Here is a 19,776-nt window from a genome sequence, read left to right as displayed (position 1 = left end):
CGCTCTTCTGCATACCTTGGCTGTAATGAGTGGTTCTTTGGGTTCCTGTTGCCTTTCTATTAACTAGAAGCAATCTGGCCGTTCTCCTCTGATCTCTGGAATCAACAAGTTCATTTCCCCATGAGAAGTGCCCCTAACTGGATATTTTTTTCTTTTTCAGCTCATTTTCCGTAAACAGTAAAATGGTTGTGTGGGAAAATCCCAGCAGATCTCTGAAATATACACACCAGCCCATCTGACATCATCTGACAGGTTGGGTCGCCTTGGCTACATACCTAAATGGATTGCTGCCATATGATTGGCCGATCAGACATTTGTATTAGTGAGCAGCTGAACACGTGGACCTAATAAAGTGGCAAGTGAGTGTACAGTCATTGTTTTTACGGAATATGCTTCCATAAGAAAATCCCAGCACAGAACATATAAAACAGTGGGAAATGAGGGCAAAATGTGTACTCAGGTGGTGTTTTGCTGTGCGCGCGCGCACACACACACACACATACACACACACACACACACACACACACACACACACACACACACACACACACACACACACACACAAATACTCTCTTTCCATAGAGTAGTGAGGTGGGAATGGTGCCAAACCAACACTTCATTTCAATTTCAAATCCGAGGCCTGACTTTGACCTTTCAGCACAAAACTAGTTATAGACTCACTCTCGGCTTCTTTCTCTCCTCCCACCCATTATGCTGCTTTTTCAACACACACACGCTTCTTTGCTTCATCTTGCTCACAATTTTAATCTGTAACTCCTTCTCCTTCTCTCCTTTTCTTTTTTATATTCGCTCATGATTTCTCACCTCATCTTCTGACTACTTCCCATGTCTCCTCATGAGTAACCGTAAGTGACTATTGCAGCTCATCCCCACTTGCTTCCTGCTTCCTGTGGCCTTTGAGCAGCACTTCCTGTCCCCTGTCTGTGAGCTTTCTGGAATGCCACCTTTCATCATTATGAAACACTGACACATCTATCAATGAAAAATGCGAGTGCATTTCTCTCTGGTGTTAAACTGTCGACAATGTTGATTGTTTGAAAAGAAAAAAGAAACAAGGTGGGAGGGAAAGTAAGAGAAGCGAGAAAACAGGGTGTGGGGAGAGGAATGAGTACACAACCAGTAAGGACATGTTTTATAAATATATGGAGCCAAGGTCGAATTTATCATTTGACTTTATAGGAAACAATTAGGAAAAGTTTATTTCAGGAAGCGAAAGTGACATAACCAGTGACATAATACCATCAGTAGTATTACAGAATGGGATTTACAATGATTTCTCACTTCGTCTACCAAATGTTAAGTTTTTTGATCACCAAATGGCAGTTACACAACACTAGTTACAGGGAGGGAGAGTGTTGCTCTAAGCCAGAGGAAGGGCGTGAGTGTAAAATAACACTAGAAACTACACTAAAAGAAGAAATGAGATGGAGAGAAAGAGTAGGAGGAAAGTGGGAGATGGAGAGGGGGTACCCAGGCGGGTGTTCCAGAAACCTGTCAAGGTATTTCCTTCTCCAAACACAAACTTTGCGCAACTGCACAGTACAGACAAGCAGATACACACACACATATAATCCAACGTTTTATGTTAAAAATACCCAACAGTGGTCAACAGCACAACTTTGATTTAAAGCATTCTTTGATTGGGTAGGTCTCAGGCCAACTCCCGATTTCCTGTGCGGCACTGTATGCCGTCTACAGCTGTATGAACATGCACGCGCACACACATACACCAGCTTAATGAGGCATTCAGTACCCCCACGGGCTCCATACTTTGTGAGTCTCTTCTCCAGTCTCCAAGTGATTCAATATCTCGTTCCTTTAAACACCCCTGCTCCACATACATTTTGGTCAATGTCTCGTCACTCCCAATTCTACCACACTTATGCCTGCATGCGTTCACATAAATATGTACACACCTACGCAAACACAGACACACACACACCATGTCCCACTGCTCTCCTTCTACGCCAGCTGTAGTCCGCCCAATCTGTTTACATAGCCTGCTGAACCTAGAAGAGAGGAGAGGGAGAGAGAGAGTGTGTTGGATGGGCAGACCATAGCTGTTTGTCTGAAGGGGCTTTCCTGTTCTCACAGGAAATGACAGAGAAAAAAAAGAGGGAGAAACCAGGAACAGGGGAGGAAAATGCAAGATGAAAATAAATGAGACAACAAAGTGAACAACATGAACAGCAGAAGAGCGACAGTAGCAAAGAAAAGGTCGTGAACGCTCATGGAAACATCTGTCCTGCTGTTCAGATAAGCCAAAAGACAGCGAGTGCAGGACTGGAATCCAGATCTCCTCTCCTCCTCTTCCCACTGCTGGGCAGATCACAGATTAGACTGTTATGCAAACCTGCAACAACAGTGTTGCTTTTTGAATTTTGACTTTGCCACCTGTACTTGCTGACTCACAAGCTAAACCTCAGTGCGGCTTGTGGTTTATTCACGGCAAACACATCGCACATTTCCACAAAGGATATCTAATTAACACGTAGCTTTAAAAGGATGCAGACGATTTACCTATAGTGTGCCTCCTTCTATAAGCGTCACATCTGTGGGGACTGAGTTGATGTGTGGGGCGTTGCTTGTGCCTTCTGGCCATGTACGGGGGTTAACACTGTGTCTGTCTTGACCAGCTGTCCAGACCCGATGACTCCACGTGCATGTTTGATGATGGTGGTGATGGCTGAGGGGAGTAAACAGCCACCAATCACTAAATATTGATTTAAAGCTGCTAATTACTCCTCTGTATCTCCAGGTAAAGAAGGTAAGAAAAACAACTTTTCCAAGTCATTCAAGCCCACTTGGTCTCTCTCATTTTGTTAGATTTGTCCCCTCTTATTCAGATTTTCCACAGTTTATGTTAGGCTGGCCTCTTATTTGTACTTTCCACCAAATAAATGACAAAAAAATGACACGTAATTCAGTCATTATGTGGGATGAAACATTATGAAACACATGGGTTAAATGATGTCCAGTCATTTTTTTCACATTTAGTTCCTGCTGATGACAAGGCATCAGAGCACACTTTACATTTTTGCAACAGTTTTTATCTTGCATATATATTAGGTTAAAAATGCACAGTTTACTTGATGGATAAAGATTAAACTAATTTGGCATGAGGTACAGAAAATATGAAATAGACACTAAAATAAAAGAGTAACATTTTATTTTATTACCCATCCATTTCATAGCGGCTGGAGAGTATCCCAGCTGACATACAGCGAAAGGTGAGGTACAACCCGGCAGGTCACCAGGTAATTAAGATAATGATATTTTATATCAGCTGTGTGCTACAAAACATTTGCTTAGTTCAAGTCTGTGTATCGTAGATCCCAGATGAAGTGCAAAGTGACTGCATGAATCACACAGAGTGCTTTTCTCCTCTCAGAACAGTGAAATCCCTTCTTCCCACACTTTTCCAATGATGCACGTTGTGAGGGGGATGCCCATCCAACAATTTTTGCAACTTCTGAAAGCCAACAAACAACAGTTATTCATGTGAAAGTAAGAAAATAAGGACACTTTTTTTTCCCAAACGCTCTATTTAAGTCCTCTGTAGATTATCTTTGTAGGCTGTACTTCAGAGTGGGAGAATGTCACAAAAGAGTGTTTTCTGTTTTTCCCATTCTTTAAAATTAAACTCTTTTTTTAGAAATACTACTCCTATCAGACAATGTTCATATAACAAATAAACCCATTTATTTCAAGCATTTCGTGATCATATGTATTTTTGGGTCACAACAGCATGTGTACAGATATTTAAAGATGATGTCAGTTCAGAAAGCACTCTGGTTTGGGTACTGTGATAAAGGTCACTTACAAGTTTGAAAACTGCATCCAATTAAAGATTTTTGACCACTCCACTTCTTTCTCTGCCTCTACCTCTCTGTTCTGTCTGTAGTCATTTCCTTTGTGGTGTTGTGAAGGAGCTGTCCACCTCTTACTGGAAGGCACACCTCCTACTCCCATGTCCTCCCTCCTCCTACAGCCCCTGCTGCATTCCTTTATCTTTAACCATTATAACATTTTCTTCCCCACATCTGGCAGTTTTTCTGTTGTCCTGCTTCTGCTCCCTGTATGTTTAGCAAAGGCAAAAGGCTCTGAGAAGCTTGTTTGTGTCTGTGGTTGTTCTGTTCTTGAGCTCGCTGAGTAACGAGTGTAAACGTACACAGCACGAACATGCGGGAATCAGGCAAAACCAGTGAGAGTTGGTGAGAGACAGAGAGACAGGGATGCGACATGTAATTGTGCTCTAATGAAAGATAAACAGTGCAGTCTGAGGGAGCGTGTCTGGGCAGGGCCCTCGGCTGGCCTAAAGGCTCTGCTCTCCTAGGCTCTTAATTAATGTCTGAGGAGGTCAGTCAGCCTCTTATAACCTGTCACCAAATACTCTAAGTAGCGTAAATGTGTTTTTGTTTGTGTGTTTGCGTGTTTCGCTGCAAGTCTGTATGTTTATGTGTGCGAAATGCGTCAGAGAAAAATATAGAGAATGCCCACTTTGCGGGAACTAACTGCTCCAAATGTTCTCTCAACTGCTCTCATTCCACCCTGCACAATGATCAACCTAACTGCAGGTGTCCACCTGTCTTTTTTATTGTTTTTTCTTCTTTTGCGCCTGGTGGTGGTCACATTCACTTGGAGCACTGTCTCTTTTTATAACCACATACTTTTTGTTTCTCTCAGTCCCGGCAGGAAAAGCTCAGCTGTTGTATACCCCTGTTTCAGGGGCCAGTTTGTTTCCTGGCATGTCTTTTACTGGACCTTCCACTGATAATCAAGATACACTGTATCTGGTTATCATAAAAAAATGAAACAGCTTAGAAATGCAAAAGTTATCATTTTGATCTGTAATTTTGTTGTGCCAAAGTTGATCTGAAGCAGGTGTGCGTCCACACACTGTGTGCATGTGGGAACGTCACTTGTGGCCAAGCAAGGTTTAACTAAAAGAAGGGTATTCCCAGCCAAAAGTCTGGCCACAAAACCCAGACTAAGTAACCTCAGAGTCTGGGTGGCTGGTCTGAACCTCGCCGTCAAAGTCCTAATCAGCCTGCACATTACACACTATTATGGTTAGAGCGTGGGGAGGGAGAAGGTGAGAGTGGTAAAAAACATAAACACAAGAAAGTGAGACACTTCAGTTGCTATAACTGTTGCAACGTTATTGTTGGGTTTGTTCTCCCCATTCGGTTTTTGCATAAAATCCAAACTGAAAGAAATACATGGAGAGAAAAAGACAGTGACAGCTGTTTGCTTTTTTGACTTCGCTTTTCTCACTACCATTTATGTTGTTCGCTTTCCCTACGAACAGACAGGTGAGAGTGGAAGAGCTAACCAGGAGGCCCTGACCCTTGACCTCTCCCCTCTAACTCAGTTCATCAGTTGGTCTGACCTGACCTCAGCCCTAACAGTGACTCAGGGTCACTGCCAGTTGTTAAAGGCACACAACAAGCCTGGGAAAAAAGAAAAAGGAAAGAATCACAACTTTAACTTAAGAAAAATTACCAATACATGAATGTAAATTGGGAGAAAAAAGTATTTAAACATGATGTAATGAGTGATATCAGAGACATTTATTTAAAGTAAACCCAAAAGTACACTTATCCCTCTGTTAGATTTTAAAACACCAAAAAATTGGGGGATGTGACACAAGCAGAAATATTTCTAATTCATTTCTAATTTTTCAGATAAGAAATCAGAAGCCATTTGGGATGGCAAACAAAAAAAAATGCATATTTTTATCATTCTATATTGTTCTGTAAAATCCCAATCTGAAAAGTATGCTGTATACACTGGGGTCAAACAGTTTTTATAGCATAAAAATACAACAGCACACTCGGATTTACTGTTCTAGGCCCTGATGTATTAAAACAGAAGTTATAAAAAACTTGAGTACTCGAGTACATGTGCTTAGACACTTGCCAGGAGAGGACGAGAGGCGAGGTAAACAAGCTTTCATAGCCCGTGAGCTGAAAAAGTGTGCAAACTGCCTCCTCTACATCTCTAATTGCATGTTTTCTCCCCACATACCTGTAATTACACTCTGCCTACCACTCATCTTTCGCTCTCTGAGGCAACACTCGTGCTAAACCATAATGAAGCCAGGCTCTAATGATTTACAACTGCTTAGCATTAGCACATACACTAACAGCTTCAGACATTACCAGCGACAGTAAAATTACATCTTTATCAAACCAATCCAAATTACATGAGATTAAGAAAAATATAGATTTAAAGAGTGGCAATTTAGCCAATCCTTTTTGTCTTCCATTTAAATGTGTTTAGCTCGACGATTTTGAATATATGAAGAGATCAACAGTATTGGGCAATTGAGTTATACGCCTGCACAGGTATAACTTAAAAAGGCCCACTTCAAGTTCTGTTCACCTCAGACTGACAAATATGAAATGGAAAAGTGTTTGTCCTTTGATTTATTTACATTTGTCCTGACTGACTGACTGCATGTGCCTCCCAAGGACAGAACTTTAAGGAGAGAAAGTGTGCATATGTGGAGTCATTTGCATAAGTAGGCCATTGGTTCCTAATGGAGGCGTTTTGTTCAGGCGTTAACAAGGTGTCTCGCTGGGGCTCTCGTTCATTCGCTCCTTCCTGTCGTCCGCTGACTCTGACGTCCAGGCAATCAGCGCTGCATTTGGGCTCTCTCTTTGTGTGATTTACGAGCTCCCAGATTCATTTAAAAGCCATTGTTCTCCTCTGACGGATACCATGGCCCCCTCCGCTTCCACACTCTTGCTCAGGGACCGCACGCACACGCACACACACACACATTTTTACACGGCCGCCGCTTACTTTATCTCTCACTCACTCACCCACTTGCTCAATCACTCAACACATACACACACTGTGCCCATCTATCATGAAGCGATGCAGGAGGAGATTGTTATCCCGGTAACCGTATTAACCCACAGATCTCCAGCACTGGCTGATCCAGCAGTGTATTAAGGCACAGGACAGAGAGTGGTAGACGAAGGGAAGAGAAGAGAAGAGAAGAGAAGAGGCTAAAGAAAAGAAAATCAATAGCTAAATTTATTATCATTCACATTCATCCTCAAACAAAACTTCTGTCCGCAAAGCACAGAAGATAGGAAAGATGGCAAAACATCTCCAGCCCCGTCCCCTCTCTCGTTTGCTGAAGATTGTCTGTCAGCGAGGCGTCTGTAAATGCATCAAGACACACCTGCGCTTGATTAAGTGTGTTTAGACTGCAGATGGAAGGATTGGGGGAGGGTGTGTTTGGGGGCAATTTAGAGAGCAGAGGTTTTATGAGAGTAATCATCTCCAATAAGGCCTTCCTGGGAATCATAAGCCCCCGCCCTGCACACACACTGTGCCTAATGTGCGCCACACACACGAGCAGAAAGGCACACTTTTGCACCTCCGAACCCTCTCACACCCGCACACAGAGATCCCTTATGCCTCTCTGTTCATTTTGAGCTTTAATAAGAGCCAACTACATTTTAATCTCATTCCTCATAAGTGGACAACTTGTATTTAATTCTCCGAGATGAGAACAAGTTGGCCTCCCACAAAGCAGGCTGTATTGAGTTACAGCCTCTGCTCTGCGTTTATGTGGGAGATTAACTTCTCTCTCCGAGTTCATATTTTGATCTGGGCCAGGCTGTGGCAGAAGGGACGTTGTTGGAGGGAAAAAAAGTACAGAGAGAGAAAGAAGAGGCCAGGCTCAGAAAAGACATAATGTTGTTACATTGTTTAATGACATTAACGTATGTGCACGCCAGTGAGTACACATCTACTGGAAGTAGACAGCATTAAGACCCCTTACAGCCATTAGGTTTCTTAACGTGAAAAGTAAAAGATGTTGTCCAACAGTTATGCATTTCATGCTCGCACAAACCTCCATCCTCAGTGATGAAGTGGATGAACAGGCAGTCGCTAGAAGATGATTTTGAATTCCGGCTTTGAGATGTACTCTGTCAAGCGGCACCACCTAAAGTAAATTATAATAAGCTTTGAAAGTAAAGAGTATTAAATTGCCAGTGCTATGTTCTATTGATAATATGACTGATCATTTTATTTTGGGGTTCTACTGCATTCAGTGTGGAGTTTGCATGTCCTGCTTGTGCCTGTGTGTGTTCACTCCAGGTACTCTGGCTTCCATCCACAGTCCAAAGACATGCACATTAGGTTAACTGGTGTTTCTAAATTAGCCTTAGGTATGAATGAGAACATAACTTATTGTCTGTCTCTCTGGGTTAGCTCTATAATAAACTAGTGACCAGTCCACGGTGTACCCTGCCTCTCACCCTGTAACAGCTGAGATAAGCTCCAGCCCAATCAAAACTCTGAACTGAATAAGCAGAAGAATGCATGGCTAGATAGCTGGCTGGCTGGCTGGCTGGCTGGCTGGATGGATCGATGGACGGACGGATAGATGGATGGATAGATGGTTAGTCTACTAAAGCAGTTTCATGTGCTTTAATGCCTAAAAGAAAATCACATTAATGTCTAATACTCTAAACTGCTGCTGTAAATCTCCTTTCTCTTTAAGCTCCAAAAAGCCCAGACTGCGCTGACCGGGCTGGCAAAACCAAGTGTTGGCTTTGTAATGTAACTGCTGCTGGCTACCTGGGGCTTCAGCACCTCGGGAGTCTTGTGTTCAACTTGTGCAGTCGTGCACTGCTTCTGACTGAGATATTTTTGAGACAATAGCAAACTGTGAGCCCACTCTTCATTCGTTTGATGATGTACACACTAGCCAGTAGGTGCTCCTAGAAAGATGATTCTGTTCATCTGGACAAACAAAATCAACTTTCTCGCATCTCCTTACCTAGATGATTGAGCATGCAACAAGAAAAACACAGCATAATATGAGCACTTGAATTTCCACCAAATAGGCCTATTTAGCATTCAAGGTAATCGGGAACTAAATCCGGTTCTTTTTTTTCTTTTTTTCTTTTTTTTGTTAAGGGGGCTATTAACTATAAATTAATACTTCATTCTTATCTTTAGTCTGAATGATAACAATTTCCTCACACTGCTCTCTCCATAATCACTAAATCTTTTATCAAGAAATTCTGCTTACTCTGAACAGCACCGGCTCCACTGCTCAAAATGATCTTTCATGAGAACAGTGGTGCAAACTATGTTTTTATGTTTTCCACTGGAAGAAAAAAAAAAAGAGGTTGCGTGTCACTCCAGCAGCTGTAACAGTGTGTGTCAGCTGAAGTGTGTCGGGAAGACTGCAAAGATCCCGTAAGCACAGGGCACAGTGGCACTGGGTTTAGGGTAAGTGGGATGTTGACAGCTTTTTGGACAGCTCGCGCTCTTCTCTGACAGGCCAAGAGTTATTATCCAACCTGAGAAAGCCCAGTGGCAATGCTCAAACCTTCAAACGTTCTCAGTTTCAACTGTGTGTGTGTGTGTGTGTGTTTGAAGGCAGGCTGAGGAGGGCAGAGAGTCATCCAGTAGATTTACTGTGTCAGTAAGCAGCTGTGTTTGTCAGTGCTGGCCCGAGGCTTTTCAGTGTCATCCAGTCGGTGTGATTATACACCGTACGCTCCTCCCATTTTCTGCCCTTCTCATCCACCTCTTTTTACAAAGGCCCACTGAAAGCCCGGGTCAGCTTACCTGGAGCACAATATCGGTAAGAGAACGAATTTCCAAAAGAAATGTGTTAACACTGAAACAAAAACAGGTATGCACAATAATTATATTCATATTTATATCTCATTCCCACACACAAACACATATGGATGGTCAGATGGATGGATGCATGCACATGGCAATCCATGAGTAGCTATTGTTTAAAACCGCGACCTCAAACAGCCCTTACTGTGAAGTAGATTGGCCAGAAATGATGTTGAGATTTGTAATTTTTGAAAAGAGATCCTGCACTGGCCTGAGAAAACGTATAAGCTGTGCTCCATTAGGAGAGTCTGTGACGTCTAAACCGGCCTGTATGACTTTTCAGCAAGAGCACTTGCTGTAGCTTTTACTGCAGGTGTTCAAAGTTGGTTTGGTTTGAAAGGATTACAGGGTGGAGGAGTTCCAGTAAGTACAGTTTTCTTTTTTGTGTCTGGCTTTGTGTGCATGCCTGCATGTGTGCATCTGAAAGAGAAAGAGGGACATCATTAGACTGCTTATTTCATGATGGAATAAGACGGTGTTCCCACCTCATCTGTCACTCTTCACTTCATCCTGTCTCAAACTAAAACATTCATCCCTTTCTTGCAGCAGAAACCCATCAAACCTTCTCGGTGCTCCCTGAAACTGCTTCTAACTTCTCCCTCAGCTTCTTTTATTTGTGTTATGTTAAATACAGCTAAAACTTTTATAGTAATGTTTTGTGCATCATTTGGGGGAGTTATGTCACTGTGACTGTGGAAGAGTATCAGCCACAGTATCAGTCTGAGTGGTTCAAACTATCTGTGTAGAGCAGCTGTGGTGTGGGTAGCTGGGTTGTGTAAGTTTATTCTACTGTGGGCAATCACTCTGAGTCACTCTGCAATCAGCCACCAGCTTCTGTAAACAATGTTTACATGCATGAAAAAGATGTTAAACATCACTGAGCACACCAGCAAGTCAAAATATCTAATAAATAAATATGCATAAAATTCATTTAAATGAACGACTTCATGCTCACCTTTCATAACTTTTTTATAAGCTTTCATGAAACTGGATTTTAAAAAACTAAAATGACTCTTCAGACTTCATAGCATACATACATTGCTGATATACAGCGGAAGCATTTGAGTTAAGTGCTACATATTTCCCTTGAGAGTTGATAGAGACTGAAAAACAGAGCTAAAAGTGAATCAATATGGGATATATGACTAGAAATAAACTGTAGTGGTTTCATAACTGCTGGATTTATGAATAGTCAACTTTTTTCCTAATAAGATCGGCTCAAAAGGTGCTTAAGTTTAAGTAAATATTTTCATACCTTGTACCCAAACAAATTTCAAAAGGTCTGTGTGTAACGTGCTGTCTTTAAACTACAAACAACACGATCTAATAATCACACCTTCCAGTGCACGCTGTGATCAGCATTACTCTTTTATAAAAACGCTAAACCGCCCTGAAAATGTTTTTTTCAGAAAAAAAACATACCCCTTGGTCAAAATACGAGACAAACAGTTCAAATACTGTGTTTAAAATTTTACTAAAAGCTATGTGTCCCTCTCAGTTCACCCTGCCCTGGGCTAATGGTTAAGTAAACAGCCTGGTGTCTGGCCTGCTGTGGGAACAATCTGGGACTATGTGTGTCGCTCTGCACACCTCTGCACTAATGCTGGTCAGAGTGTCGCGGCTCGCAGGCTGCATGACTCCATTGTGGGCTGATAGACACAGACAGGCAGGCAGCGATAGACAGTAAGGGAGAGGAGAGAGTTCACCAGAGCTCACCACTATGAGAGTCATTAACCGTTTCTTACTCAGCTTCCTATTTAACCGAGTCAAGGAACTGACAGCAAGTTCTCACCTCCTGAAGTTCCTCCTTCACTTTTGGAATGGCAAATTTTTCTTCCCTTGTATTTTGTTTAATACTAAATGCAAAATTTACATGCAATTGGAGCACGATCAGAGCCGGCTGACCTGCCTGATTCTCAGCAGATAAAAAAGGAAAGCTGTAGGCCTTAGTTACTACATAAAAAGTGAGTCTATTTTTAATTAAACAAGAAGTCCAATAATTAGTTTGATTAATAGTAAGCTATTTCTGTTATAAGAACAGATTGATTTGCACACCAAAAAATACCATATATGGATTTCATTAGCTGTGTAACGGTTCAAGCACAAGGTCTTCCTGAGACTTCTGGTAAATTCAGCAAGTAGCTTTTAATCCGAAGCAGTAACCACAGGAAAGGTTTCGCAGTAGCTTTTGCAAGCTAATAGGCAGCAGCTATGGCAAGAGATAATGAGATCAGTGTGTAAAGATCAATTAGCTTTTCTTACAGAAGCAACACAAGCTCTGGAAGTTGAACTCAGTGAACAGCGAGAGTTTTAATTCGGATAACAATGCGTTAGTGATTTCTGTCTAATTTTCTGACCATACTGGTTCAGGAAGATGACTCAGTTGAGGGTGGAGTCGGTTGCTTTTAAGCCCTGCTTCGATCAGGGTTATTATATTTATACTAAAAACTAAAAGAATTACAGCTGACATGTATAATAACAGTAGAGTGCTTTTACAAAAACTAATTAAATTGAAATAAAAATATAGAGGAAAAAGTCCTTAGCTTTAGTCTTTGTTAGCACAGCCTAACCCCAACAAGATATGGGATGTCTACATGACTCTGAGTAAACTGCCCTCTCAAAGTGTCTCCTCCTAACAAGGAACTCCCACATCGCAGTGATTGCAAAGACTAAAATGAATGCCGAAACTAAAAAGAACCAACAAATCCACTTTGGGAAGCAATGAAACGAAACTAATTTTAAAGCAGAAACTCAAAATGAAATAGAAATTAAAAACTCATCAGAAAACACAAAACTCTAATAATAACTGTGGTGCTGCAAAACCAGAATACTGCACATCAGTAGCGGCTATCCCCTGCTACTGGCGTGCAACAGAAATGCATATGATTACAGTCTGGCCCAGCTAAAGTGTGCTATACTGGTCTAGTGGAAGAGGTCTATAATAGTCCTGTTAGTTCCCAGCAGTTAAATATAAGGAGTGTCTGCACTAATAACCACCTACACTGAATATAGACCTACAGACAGTGGAAGATGTTTATCTATTTTTCAGTGTTTGCCTACTTGAACGGTCATTTATCGAGTTGACGTTACCTCTGTGAAGTTAGTTTGTTTGGATTTAACTTTCACTGCTTTCTGAGACACAGGGAATGAAAGACCGAAAGAGAGAGAGAGGGAGAAGTAGGCCATGACTCTGAATGGTGGCAGTGTCATGTCTTTGATGTCAGTTTGTGTCCAGATCTCACACGCCTGATTGGACAGCTCCAAACAAACCGGCAGGAGCCCAGTTCAACACTTCGAGCACGCAATGACAGAGAAAACCTCAAAGGGACAAGCGGGTGGGTGGGATCTGAAGTCATTTTAAGAAAGTCTGGACTGAAAATGTTGACTTTTAACCCTTTTAAAGCAAATCCAGTTTCTTCAAAACCTAACTAGACTGCTAATTTCTTCTTTTCAGCTGCAGAAAAATCAAACACGATGCATTATTTTTAATATATTTGTTTATTCTCCAAACATTTAGCTCAAAGACAGACAAAAGACACACTATTTCCCCATAAACACGTGCAAATATGTGACTTCAATATGTTGTTAAAGTCGGGGAAAAAAACAAACTCAGTGAAATTACCTCTTGAGACTTCATGTTTAAATTTGTGCACACAAACATACGATGCGGGCCTCTCCAGGCATGTTTACAAATGTGGCTCCCCAGTGACTGGGCTAACTGGGGTAAAGAGACCTCAAAAAACAGCGGTCTACAGGGATATTCCACAGAACAAACATATGTATGCACGTACACACCAATGTGGATACACACTTGGAAGATACAGTGGGGCAAAAAAGTATTTAGTCAACCACCGATTGTGCAAGTTCCCCCACTTAAAATGATGACAGAGGTCAGTAATTTGCACCAGAGGTACACTTCAACTGTGAGAGACAGAATGTGAAAAAAAAATCCATGAATTCAAATGGTAGGATTTGTAAAGAATTTATTCGTAAATTAGGGTGGAAAATAAGTATTTGGTCACCTCAAACAAGGAAAATCTCTGGCTCTCACAGACCTGTAACGTCCTCTGTAAGAAGCTTTTCTGTCCCCCACTCGTTACCTGTATGAATGGCACCTGTTTGAACTCATCATCTGTATAAAAGACACCTGTCCACAGCCTCAAACAGTCAGACTCCAAACTCCGCCATGGCCAAGACCAAAGAGCTTTCGAAGGACACCAGGAAAAGTATTGTAGACCTGCACCAGACTGGGAAGAGTGAATCTACAATAGGCAAGCAGCTTGGTGTGAAAAAAATCAACTGTGGAAGCAATCATCAGAAAATGGAAGACATACAAGACCACTGATAATCTCCCTCGATCTGGGGCTCCACGCAAGATCTCATCCCGTGGGGTCAAAATGATCATGAGAACGGTGAGCAAAGATCCCAGAACCACACGGGGGGACCTGGTGAATGACCTGCAGAGAGCTGGGACCAAAGTAACAAAGGTCACCATCAGTAACACACTACAACGGCAGGGAATCAAATCCCGCAGTGCCAGACGTGTTCCGCTGCTGAAGCCAGTGCATGTCCAGGCCCGTCTGAAGTTTGCCAGAGAGCACATGGATGATACAGCAGAGGATTGGGAGAATGTCATGTGGTCAGATGAAACCAAAGTAGAACTTTTTGGTATAAACTCAACTCGTCGTGTTTGGAGGAAGAAGAATACTGAGTTGCATCCCAAGAACACCATACCTACTGTGAAGCATGGGGGTGGAAACATCATGCTATGGGGCTGTTTTTCTGCCAAGGGGACAGGACGACTGATCCGTGTTAAGGACAGAATGAATGGGGCCATGTATCGTGAGATTTTGAGCCAAAACCTCCTTCCATCAGTGAGAACTTTGAAGATGAAACGAGGCTGGGTCTTCCAACATGACAATGATCCAAAACACACCACCCGGGCAACAAAGGAGTGGCTCCGTAAGAAGCATTTGAAAGTCCTGGAGTGGCCTAGCCAGTCTCCAGACCTCAACCCCATAGAAAATCTGTGGCGGGAGTTGAAAGTCCGTGTTGCTCGGCGACAGCCCCAAAACATCACTGCTCTCGAGAAGATCTGCATGGAGGAATGGGCCAAAATACCAGCTACTGTGTGTGCAAACCTGGTAAAGACCTATAGTAAACGTTTGACCTCTGTTATTGCCAACAAAGGTTATGTTACAAAGTACTGAGTTGTATTTTTGTTATTGACCAAATACTTATTTTCCACCCTGATTTACGAATAAATTCTTTACAAATCCTACCATGTGGATTCATGGATTTTTTTTTCACATTCTGTCTCTCACAGTTGAAGTGTACCTCTGGTGCAAATTACTGACCTCTGTCATCATTTTAGGTGGGGGAACTTGCACAATCGGTGGCTGACTAAATACTTTTTTGCCCCACTGTACCCCATGCACACATGCATGGTGAACACCCACTGAACCAAGCAGAACCCACCTAATGAAGAACATTTTTAAAATCTTTTATATACCTACGAGATAGGCCAATGAAGGTCTTCCATTTACAAAATAAAAAACAAACAAATGGAAAACTGCTGCTTTATGTGAGACTGCAAGCTTTTGCAAATCAGTTCTTGTATATATCATCAGGTTTTTGATTAAACATATCTTACCAACTACTGGATTTTTTCCAGTATTTATCATATCATTGATAAAAGGATTGCCTCTGTGTTTTTTTACTCTCAGATTTGTCAGAGCTCTCCTTTCTTGTGTCCTCAAGATGTTCTTAAGGAACTGAAGAATGTCCGTGATCCTAGCAGAGAAATAATTTAAGGAACTATAGCAGAGCTGACACAACAAAGTACAAGCATTGCTTTCGTTATAAGCATTGGACCCCACCTGTCCCCAATGGCAGCTGGATAGACTCGAGCTCTGCAGCAACTGTGACTTAAAATTCAACCTTAAAGTGTAAATTCACAACTATCCCTCTGACCTTCAGATATAAACCAGTGGCGAGTGATTCTTACCTATGATGCCTCTTTAGCTCAGTGGGATAAGTCATCATTTGTGCTGGTAATGAGAAGGCCGTGACCTTGTGTGGCGTATGACCTACTACATGTTTACAGTAGCATGTGTAACTTAAATTTTAGACATATGCATAAATTTTATGTTGGAAATAGAGAACACGGAGATAACCACTCACACCTACAGCCAACGTAGCGAGAATGGAGAGAACCCATACATGCAAATCCCACACAGAAAGGTCCCCTGAGGCACAATCGCTGCGCCAAAACTGCTCAAAACTTCTCCATGGTACAAATTTGTAGCCTCAATCTGTGGCTCAATTAAGTCGAGTCAATCAAAAGACAGATGAAGGAGAAAAGGAAAACATCTTGCCAGAATTCACTGTTTAGCAATGATATCTGGAATTCTGAAGGGGAGGTTGATCGGTAGTTCAGCAGGCAGCTTCGGCATAAATCTGCCAGCAGGGTAGGGTTTGAACTTCTCCCTCAAGCTGATTTTAATTCTTTACAGAACTAGTTTTTGTCTTGGTTCTTGTGTACAAATGAGTGGAACATTTGTTAATGCTTTCCAGCAGAGACTGCCTGAAAATATGCATCAGTATCGCACTGTGTGAATTATTATTGTGTCATGCCTCTCTCATTAAGCTTTTCACCACACCTTCAAGTGTGGTTACAAGAACTACTCGTTGCAAGCATGCTCTGGCCATAAACGGTATTGCGCACTGATAAATTATGCGATTTAGAAGTTTTGGGAATTATTTCAATCATGGCAATTTATTATCCTCATATCATATACTGATATCATCCTAACGTGACCGAAAGACAGTAATATCACACCAGTGAAACAGCAAACACAGTTTTCCTCTTGGTGACATCAACAAGATAAAAGCACAGAAATGCAAAACTGTGGATTTCTTTCGTCTATCATGTGACTCTAGCGGCTAAGCTAGCCACATCGCAAATATACTGTACACACACACACACACACACACACACACAGGGTTATACAACCCAAAATCAATACTTCATGTACCCTGTGTTTTTTTGTGCTGAGAAGACATCTTGCGAGAAGACAAGATGTATAAATGGCAAAGTTACCTTTGTAGTGTTGATTGAAATCACTGCTGGGGCGGATGTTTCTATACGATACAGGCATGTGCTTACCTCTGCGTCTGTGTGCATGCATGTAATTGACATGAGCACACCCACAGGTACACGTGGGAGCAGTGTGCCAGCTACATAAATGCTATTTAGGGAGAGTGCTTAGGCAGCACAGCGCAGCACATTCTCTGTGTCAGTTGTCCTGATGAAATAAGGTTTATAGAGGGGTGTGGTACAACAAGGTAAGGCCCAGAACAATGATTGTTTGTTTGTTGTTGTTTTATTGGCAGTGATAATTGCTCCCCCTCCTCTTAAGGATGCTTCCTTACCGCCATGCCGCCACACACATGCACACACTTACGCGGCCACAGGAATGCGTCCACACTCCACGCCGCCGGCACATGTATCCCTATTCTTGTTTTAGAAAAATTTCAACATGTGCAATTCTGGAGATCTGATCCAAAACAAACTCTAAAAGACATGCAACAGAATGAGCTGTCCCTAAACTGAGTTTTCTAATTTTTGGAAAATCAAAACTGAAAACAGTGTTTCTGCACTGTCATGTTACACAAAACCTCCAACTTTCCCTTTTGTTTTCATGTAAACTATGAGAGAAAGCAACCGATGGCTTTTTTTTCTTATTACTCCATACTCTAGACTTCAAGTGAATGTACATCAATTTTAAAACAATTAAAAAGTATGTTGTGTCGGCGTACTGGAATATAGTTCAAGATTATTTTGAGGACTGGCAGCCATTAAGTCAGTATATGATTGAGTGCTGAACAGTAAAACACACAAATCCAATGATTTTGTTTTCTAATGTCTCTGCTCAGAGTATGGGAGTTTTACTGATCAGCTCTTAGCTCTGCTTGTTTGATTTCTTTTTACTTTAACCCCTTTTTTTAGCCCTTCCTGGTACAATCCTCAAGGGATTTGCATCTCCTCCCAGAATCAAACTGGTGATCTTTTCATTGTTAGGTGAGTGTTTAAAGCATTCCGCTATGGAAACACAAGTTCTCAACTATGATGGATAAAAGGGAAAAGTTGAAATTGAAAAGAAACGCTCCCGTGGTTTCTTGCTGCTGTATGACATGAACTGTGGCTGAGTGAAATCCATGGTAGTGCATTCCTTTCTTGTTGCTTGTTGCACTTTGTGAACCCTGATGAATGAAGCCTTAATTCACATGAATTCTCCCGTGCTGAAAATCACATCATGATCTCTTTATTAATCGCTTTCTGTGACACACGTACAGAGAGGCTGTTTTTCTGTGAGGCGTAGGTAAAGACAGGCAGGCTCCAGAGCATAATTGAACATGTAGCTACACCACCACAGGGAGTTGGCAGCGCCCGGGGAGAAGACTTGGCTCCCCCAGAGAGGCCTGGAGCATAACCAGACCAAGCTGTGCCAGGCACTGAAACAAACACACAGTGCCCCATCTCCTTTAACCACCACCCCTTTCTCTGCTATCCCACTCCTTTAAACACCCCTCTGCTGATTTCCTCTCCTTTCATGCATAACTTTTTAGCTCTTGCTTGTTTCTTAAATCCTGGACTTGAAATCCTGTTTTGTCATTTAAAAAAGTGTTCGGGGTCAACACTCAATTCAGTTAGTTAAAGGAATTTTCAAAAGTTTCCCAAGAAAATGTCCTCAGGCCTTCTGCCAGGTCCAAGTCACTTAGTTGGGAGTGAGAACCATGTTCTATCTTGTCTGATCAGCAGTGCTGTCAAACCTTCTCTTTCACTGCCACATAACACTGTTTGCTGTGATAAAGTGGTAGAGACAAAAAATTAAATAAAGACTTAAAAACATTTGTCTAGTCTGGCAATATAGTTTACACTTGGCCTTATGTATATAAATACGTTCATACATGTTCACATGTTGTATAAACCAACCAACCCCAACACACACATACTCGCATGTACGTACACACATACACAAAAGCAGCAGCAACAGATATGCAAGGATACATTTACACAGAAAGCACTGGCAGGGTTTTTCTGTCAAGCTTTGGTCAGTGGGGGAAAAGGAGGTTTAGTCTAATTTGGGATACAGTGTCTAACCATAACAGCATCATATCTACACCAGAAACCTCTAGGTTTCTAGGAATTTAGAGTTCATGACTGGATTTTAAAGGCAGACGCACATTGTGACCATGTCATCATCCACGAGTGGCTTTCCCAATGCCAGACGACTCTGCGTTAAGACATTTTCAATATATATGAAGATGTTTGTATGATTTTGTGCAGCCTATATGTAATTGATGTATAGTGAGGCCGTGTGGTATGCCAGCAACAGCTATATATTTACACTTCCTTTCCCCAGTACAGTGTGCTCTTTCTCTGGCTTGCTTTGAAGAGCTACATAAGTGGGCATAGACCCAGCCTAGCCCGGCCCTGACCACACTAGAGGCCATGGGTCGAAATGGAAAGCGTGTATAAATATATGTGCACATATGGGAGTGACGTTTTGAGGATCATATCTGAATGTGTGATGAAATGAGCAGCACCCACTGGCACTGTTGCTGTCAGTGGAAAGAACTGAGAACAAAGAGCTGTCAGTTTGAACACATAACACTGCGAGGCCAGGACAGGACATGGCATGCACCGCGCTCAACTGTGCCACCTGAACACTCCCCGACACACAAGTTAAGTCAACACCTGCTGTGTAAACGCTAAATGTTGTCCCTCCTTACATCTCAGCTTTCCCTCTTTGTTTTGATTGGTCTAGTATTTCTCCCTCTATTCTGCAAGGCTGTTTAATGAGGCCCAGTTTGTAATTGGGCCAGTTGTGTTATTTTAGGGTTGGAGCACAAAGTAATTACCCATCCGCGGCTGTACTGTACTCTCAGAAAGACAAAGAGAAGGAGAGAGCAAAAGAGGGAGAGCAAAATAGATTAACGGGAAAAGAGAGAACACGAAATACTTTGTAACTCAAAACTATAATATTACTACATTCTAGAGAGTTTAACTTTTGTCCTTTG

General features: G+C 41.9%; 1 long non-coding RNA gene across 1 annotated transcript; it reads right to left on the bottom strand.

Annotated features, from left to right (window-relative positions):
* Nucleotides 1–2,561: 2,561 nt before the first annotated feature.
* LOC120719007 lies at nucleotides 2,562–10,585 on the bottom strand. Its single transcript, XR_005692612.1, has 2 exons — nucleotides 3,845–10,585; nucleotides 2,562–3,493 (listed from the first exon to the last, which is right to left on the bottom strand). It is a non-coding gene; the product is annotated as an uncharacterized LOC120719007 (long non-coding RNA).
* Between the last annotated feature and the right edge of the window lie 9,191 nt (nucleotides 10,586–19,776).

Source organism: Simochromis diagramma, unplaced genomic scaffold (genome assembly GCF_900408965.1).
Source record: "Simochromis diagramma unplaced genomic scaffold, fSimDia1.1 OVJJ01000545.1, whole genome shotgun sequence".
Classification (NCBI taxonomy): domain Eukaryota; kingdom Metazoa; phylum Chordata; class Actinopteri; order Cichliformes; family Cichlidae; genus Simochromis; species Simochromis diagramma.
The sequence above is the reverse complement of the archived record's forward strand: the minus strand, read 5'-3'. Positions and strand labels throughout refer to the sequence as shown.